We start from the raw sequence: 8121 nt of genomic DNA, 5'->3' as shown, positions 1-8121 counted from the left end.
TGTGTGTGTGTGTGTGCGCGTGTGTGTGTGTGTATGTGTGTCGGTGAGTGCGCATGAGTAAATGAGTAAGTGTATTTATTGTATATGAGCATGAGAATGTTCTAGCGAATGATGATGTTACACCTCAAAAATTCGAAGGTAAGATTTTAGTCTGACTGTAGATTTTTTAAACGTAGGTAAACCTTTTTTATGGGAGCTTTTTTATCAGCTCGCTTTGAGACAAAAGATCACAGTAACGCAAGTCTTGTTCCTTGACTTGCCTGCTTCTTGTTGACCCAAAACCCCGTCATTTCTTTTGCAACTCGAAAGCAGCTTGTGATAACGAAGGTGTGCATGCTGCTGGTACAGTAGACCATCTTTAAAATTCAAAATGATCTAAATGACACTGGTAAGAACCATAACAAAACAACAAAAACAGCCGCACTAACAACGACCATGGCACAGTTAGAGTAACAACTACAGCTGGGGACATAAGTACCACACCTGACCAGATCGCAAAGACAGAGAATCGAACAGAAATAGTATAAAGATGATAAATTGATAGCCGTGTTTCGATGGACAAACCCATTTCAAAGTCACGATTCTTTCATGCTTACCTAGCAATCAATGGAAGCAAATCATTGCGGGAAAAGGATAGTCTGTGTATAATTTGTCAAGTGGTGGATTCTGAACCCGCCATTTTCACAGCGTTATATTTTTCCTTATCAACTGGGAAATGAGTGTCTACAAAGCAGAAGATTCGAATAGACATTTGTCTTAAATCGATTGCAACAATTTCCGCCCAGTAATGATCTCAAAACGTCAGAGGTCTCTCTTTAAACATGTTGTCATTGACATTTTAACGTTGAGATGAGTCTTTGTCCACATAAAACTATCATAGAAAACGGGAAAAATATTTTCCTGTTGGCATTGATAAAAAATAAGTCGAACACAATTGGTTTTATCTAAATAATTATCATCGTTAAAATGAAACTCCAACAACAACAACAACAGCAACAAGAGAATAACAACAATCAACACAACACCCACCAAGTCTAAATAACGTAAAACTCGGAACCACAGATAGAAAGGTAACCTGAGCTCAAGCCATTGATTACTGAATTGTACTGTATAAATCTTAAGAGTAGTTTTCTTGCCTGAATACGAATCCTGTTCTCATAAAATACATGCTTTTAGAAATAGTGTAAAATCTTTCCCATTGTCTCCATTTCTCACTCTGTCACATATTATGCTTTTAGTAAAAAGACAAATAATAGTTGGGGAAAAGGGATAATTAGTTCTATCTTTTGCAATTCTTTTCTTTTAATCCCCCGAGTGCAATTTGGCGAGATATACTAGAGCTCAATCATTTGAATTGGTAACATCCCAAAAAGTTCAGTCCGGTCCACCGGGCGGTGTGTGGTATAGCTATAGGAGCAGAGAAGCTGTAAAAACTACAATTTCAGTGGAACGTATGGTCTTTGAATACTTACCATTCTCTTTTTGTTATTTTTTTAAAGGATGTTTAAAGACAATGAGTAGGAACACACTGCATTGTATTAAACTTTCAAACATGTCTTTATAACTTTTTCTCTTTTGTGCTCTTGACCTACATTGTGTAGACTTACAAAGGCCAAGCTCATTAAGCCACTCAAAAGTACACAGACGTCAACATTATAACGCGAGTTTCGATTTCTCAAAGCTATTTCCAAACTAATTTACAGTCAGACACTATTGAACATTTTCCCTACGAGATTGTTAACTCAGTTTTGGAAATCTAATTAAATTCAGACAAAACTGAAAGTAGTTGGTGGCGATGTAGAAAAAACTCACATCATACTAATGGAAATGTCGGTGCTCCATTACCGGTTGTAAATAATACCCTGGCCGGGGTACTTGATAGCTAGCTGGACTCACTGAGAGTTAACCTAGATCAATGAGGACAAAAAAAAAAAAAACCAACCCTACCGGCTTCTGACAATTCACAGCACTTTAGTTTTTTCAAAGGAGTAGAATACATCAATTGCACTGCTGCAGAGATTATCTTCAGATCCCGACAGATCTTATTTGTTGTTGTTTTCAACAATCTTTCTAACTAAACCTTGTTATGGTAAGACGGTAACCAAGGAGAAGTATAGTAAGGATATCTCTTTCCAAGAGGACACACTAAAGTCTGGACCCATGACTAGTCAGTTTCCCTTTCATGTCAACCTTGCCACCTCATACTCATAGTATGTTGGAAATATGAAAGCAGAGTGAACCAAAAATACATACGCGTTGACAATATAACTTAATCATCACCATCTAAATTTATGACAAGCACAACAGCTACAATGACATCAAAGACAGTAGACAGTAAAAAAAAAGCTACACAAGAACACTTTTCAAGCATTTCTTATCATGTGCTTGAAGTAAATGAGAACTCCAGCTTCCAGTATCACGCTGTTCTGATGCAGGTAGTTATATCATCACTCAGTGGTTGTCCCTGTCCGTCGTCTGCTGTGTCATGGTGAGATAACACTTTGTCATTCTTTTTCCGGATGTGGGATAACAACCATTTGCGAGGCATCGTGGCGAAATCAGGCGGTCGGCAAAATAATGAAATCGAAGAAACCGACAATTTCCCGCCAATGTTGAAAATCATAATTATTTTAGTCAACACCTTTTTTTCCATTTAAAAACACCTATTTGCTTGGATTTTACTGAAAAATGTAAATTTTCAGTTTCCACGGACGCTCAAGCTATGGAAGTCACAAACCGTTGTGGTCATTGTCCCGCTAATTTTACATCTGAAACCAGGTCCTCTATTGGCAAATATCTCGTCTTTATTGAAGATAAATCTGTATGTTTTTCGTCAAAAGCAAGACAAATGAAAAGGTTTTAAGATGAAACTAATTACCCAACATTCCAAAAATTGACAAGCGCCTGACTCGACTGCGTCGCGACACATTTCATCCAGCATCTTCGTCAATCTGCTGGGATGGCAGGCACACAGCAGCCTAGCCCTTGAACGAGAATAATTGTTTCTTTATAGAAGTAAATGATTTTTGAGAAAATTGTGATAAAACATTGTTTTTTTAAAAATCTGGTCAGTTTGTTGAATTGTATCCAAAAGACACTCCCTCAAGAACCCCCCCCCCCCCAAAAAAAAAAAAAAAACCCTAACAAAACAAGAACAAAGAACGCACACAAGAGATGTTGAGAGTGGTGTTTGGAGAGGTAAGTTACTGGACCTATTTCATTCCTGGTAGCAAAACTGACACACCAATTTCCAAAATGAATGTTCGGCGAAAACCATCTTTAATCTTTAAATCTAGAGAGGTTTCCCGTGTAGAAGAAAGGGGGGTATATGGAGAATATTGCATCCATGATAGATTGTGGATAAGTACAGACGTAGGATCTTATATGGACGATACCGTTGTATGAGATTCATAGGGTTCTATCTTCATTATTCCAATTACAGGTACTTTTGAGATTTTGGATGTCCAAGCTTGTGCATTTTTAACGCAAAGGGAGATAGAATCTTTGCATGTATATTTTTCTCGGAGCAGACTTGTGGCCCAAAATAACACCACAGGACAAGTACTGAAGAAAAAGAAGAAAGATCCTGAAAAAAAAGCTTAAAGCTCTGCACTGGCTTCCAGCTGATAAAAGAATGCAATATAAGGTTTCTACCATCAGTTATAAACACTTAACAATATTGCTCCGTCATATCTCTCGGAGCTTTTAACACCGTATGTTTCATCCCGTTAGTTGCGGTCATCCACAGACGCAACAAAATTCAGAGCCCTTATAAAGAAAAAATCAAGATCTTTTGTTTAAAGAAGTTTCTCATTTTTAACCTAAAATTTGGAACTCCTTGTACAAGGACGTCAGAGAAATAAAACATTCTAATACGTTTAAGCCATTGCTGATGACTCATTTGTTTAATTCTTAGTTGTAGTGTGTTAGTAAGTGTTTATATCATTTGATTTTACTGTTGTCCTTACGTGTGTGTAATTCATGTATGGTCGAGACAGTTCTTCATAATGCGGTTGAACTAGTTTTCTTGTTATTGTGAAATGTTTTATCTTGATTGAATGGACTATTACGCACAGTGATCACTTAAATCACCTACCTGGTAATAGTGTTGATAAGGGGGTTAAACATAAAATACCATATCAATAACATGACTCTAAATATGAAACGCGATTTACTTTTAACTCACCAATAAAGCAAGCTTGGGGAGTTCAACTTAAGATGTACGGTTTTCTAAGGATGAATATTTTGACCGCAAAACAGAGTGACTGATAGGAAAGTAATTATCAAAATTTTAGAATAGAGTTTCTTTTCGTAAGTTTAAGGCATTTGATCAGATTTTTGCATACCTTTCAAAACCTAAACGGGTCTACTGAAACAAACATTTATTTAAAAGCGTGCCCTCCCTCACGCACAAAAAAAGAGTTTGTCCGTATCTGCTCTGGGTTAAAACTATTTTTCTGTAAAAAAAATTAATAAATAAACGACGAATACAGAATTGGATGGACAATAAAAATAAAAAGAGTAGAAGCGAGAGGGGGGACAAACCTGGTTCCAAAACAGGGACCGATTCTCAAATATTTGAACAATAAAAAAGTAAGGGAAATAACCAGTAAAAATGACTTTGAAAGTTTGAAGTTGTATAGAACAGTTTGAGCCCTTGTTTGTGTACTCTGCAGCAACTCATCCTCGCTGAACAGTCTTCCCATGCAGAAACAATATTTGCAAAACTATCTCTGTAACCAAATGATGCTGTTCTTGCTTGCTGTATTGTTATTTTTCGTATTATATTCATGTGGGGGATTTTTTTTTGTCGTCAAGGACGCCTGTTCTTCACTTTGACGGGAGCCTTTATCATTAGTGTCATTTATCTCCATGAATTAATACGGAAGCATCAATCATGACTCTGACACGATTGTTCATCTCTCCCACTCAGACGACAGAGGCCTGTCATTGTCCCAGTTGATTCAGATACGTTAACAGCTACACAAAGCACACAATTTTCACCTCACACTCCTCTGTAAAACAAAATGAAACTGAGGGAAAGATAAAAGCTCCCCAAAACCCACTATAACCCCCTTTGAAACGAAACCAAATTGCAAGTTTTTTCATGCCATGTCTCTCTACCCCTTCCTTTTAATCTCCCCTCTGTCTGTCTGTCTGTCTGTCTGTCTGTCTGTCTGTCTGTCTGTCTGTCTGTCTGTCTGTCTGTCTGTCTGTCTGTCTGTCTGTCTGTCTCTCTCTCTCTCTTTCTCTCTCTCTCTTTCTCTGTCTCTGTGTCTCTATCTCTCTCTCTTCACACACACACACACACACACACACACACACACACACACACACACACACACACACACACACACACACACACAAACACACATGTAGACACCTCTTAGACCGCAGCTCATTACATAGTGTATACGCTATATTGTAATAATGTTCACTCAAAGTACATAAAATATACACAATTTACCATTACGAAAATTGTTATGTCGCTTTCATCTCGTCCAATTCCCCCCCCCCCCCCTCTTTTTTTTTTTTAGCCCCAACGGTTTTTACTTTTTTTTCTCTATCATTATCACCCCCACCCTCTCGCTCTTTCCCCTCTATCTATCTATCTATCTATCTATCTATCTATCTATCTATCTATCTATCTATCTATCTATCTATCTATCTATCTATTTATCTATCTATCTATCTATCTATCTATCTATCTATCTATCTATCTATCTATCTATCTATCTATCTATCTATCTATCTAAAAAACTAGTATCTGGCTCACTTTATACCCTTCCTGTAATCCTTGAACTGTGACTGCAAAAGAAACCTCGAATCATTTCAGCTTGCGCCAGTTGATTTATATTATTACCAAAGGTGCGAGTGCTCTGGTGTGTTTTTCTCCTTCTTTTCTATGAGACGACTATTGTCCTTAACGCTCCTCTTTCTCTTATCTTTGCTATTCTCTTGTAACATCTGTAATCTTTGGGTGGCACTTACACCACCTTATTGTGTTGCAAGTGCCACAAAACTCTTGCTAAAACTAAATTCCCCTTGGTGGCGACTGACATATTTGACATCTCTTTCAGAAATTTAACACTATCAGTAGAACCATCATGTTATCGCCAGAGCCTGTATTAAACTGAAGTGAAAATAGCTAGCCGTTTCGGTTACTGCGACACCCTATAATATTATTACATTATCAGATATTTTCAGGGAGAAGAGCTGCTATTTTTGTCTTTGGCCACAGACGGGACGCTAGCGGAAAGGGAAATAATTGACCTACTGGGAGGGAGGTGGAATAAAAATCAATACCCAATGACATTTTATGCGGAACGGTCTTGGCGAACATCTTTCAAGACCTGATTTTCTAAGACTGAGAGGAGATGGCTATTCTTAGAGCACCTAGGTTGGTGATAAAACCCAATTCAACCTCTTAATTTTCCCTGTCCTCTCGAATTCCTTTGCTGTCTACCAATCTTTTGTCTATTTATCATACGATTGTATTTTGGATTCAACGACAGCTTCAATACTAATGGATTATACCCCCCCCCCCACAACGTATACGTTTTACTATTAGTATTGCTCCAGCAGTCCCTTAAAACACTCGTGGTTTCCATGGAAAGCTGTGGATTACATGCACTCAAACACCAACAACGTGATACGATATTTCATTGTCTATAACCGGATACTCATTACCACTTGTGTGAAATGAGTAAAATTTATGTTAAGCGTCTTTCCCAGGACACATCGTTGGGTCCCTGACTGAGATAATTCGAATCCACTACCCTACAGTTTCTAATTCGTTATCCTAACCACAAGGCCACCAACGATGCATATACCCCAACAGTGTTACAATTATCAAATTTTTATTATTTTTTTTAACGTTGGAATTGGGGATGCATATCCTTGTAGTTTGAAACCTATCCTTTTTACACTGAAAATGCTGACGTATTCATATTTCGAACTCAACTTGCTGCAGCAAAGCAGCGAATAGGTTTACGCTTTGTGAGAGTTAATTGGATCGACCAAATATAATCGAAAGTTCTAGATCTAGCAGTCAGTTGCTCGAAAGAAAAAATCGTGTTAGGTTGATTTGTACACTGAACGTTCTATTCACTTACAACAGTCGATAAGTAGACCAAGAATGTATTGATTTTCGTGACGGGACTATAATTATCTGGGCCAGCGGAGGCAAATCAATAATTGTTGAAAAGAGGACTGAACTCAGGCTGATGCTCTCTGTTTGTTTCTCCCAGAACTAGACGCTCAGATAGATGTACAAGAACGAAACGGGCCAGGCCCGTCAAACTAATCGAATGAGCTCTTTCCCGAATTGACCGCGCTCTGACTGTGGAGCGTCCTGTTGCATAGGGCAGAGAGCTAGAGGATTGAACTTTAAATGTGTGCAGAACCATGCGAACGATTCGATCCTCGCTGCAGATGGTATGGCAAGCAAACAGGAACTGCATGTACATCACAATTATTTAGTTGTTCTCTGCTTACTGTGATATTAGACGGATTGCAAATGGTTGTTTATTGCCACAGCGTGGTTAGAAGAATTTTTCCTTGTGCATGGAGGGCAATTAAAGCAGCAAAGCAGAGAAGAAGAACAGATTAAAGAATGGGGGTTTAAAAGGGGAAATCTTAGAGCAGACATAACCACAATCGAATTTAATGTAATATTGTGTTCGTGTGTTCGTGTGTGTGTGTTGGGAGAGGGAGGGGGGCACAGGCAAAATGGTTAACAAATTAACGGCGTCGGTGGTCTAGAGATTAGACTCTCGGGCTCTCAACCGTTAGGTCGTGGGTTCGAATCGCTTCCAGGGCTCAACGTTGTGTCCATAGGAGAGGCACTTTACATAAATTTTCTTCACTCCCCTTAAATGGGAATGGATTCCCGGTTATAAACAATGGAAAATCTTGTCAGTTAGAATTTTTACCGTATGCTTTCAGGGAAGCCAAAAATATTTTAAGTGGTCTAGAGCCTGTCCGGACAATAATAGTAGTAAAAAGCGCATGGAGTATGCTGTAAAACGTGAATATGCGGTCTATCAATTGCAGTATCATCCTCATCATCATCATCATCATCATCATCATCATCATCATTATCATTATTATTATTATTAT

Source organism: Aplysia californica, unplaced genomic scaffold (assembly GCF_000002075.1).
Source record: "Aplysia californica isolate F4 #8 unplaced genomic scaffold, AplCal3.0 scaffold00039, whole genome shotgun sequence".
NCBI lineage: Eukaryota > Metazoa > Mollusca > Gastropoda > Aplysiida > Aplysiidae > Aplysia > Aplysia californica.
Note: the sequence above shows the minus strand (reverse complement) of the source record.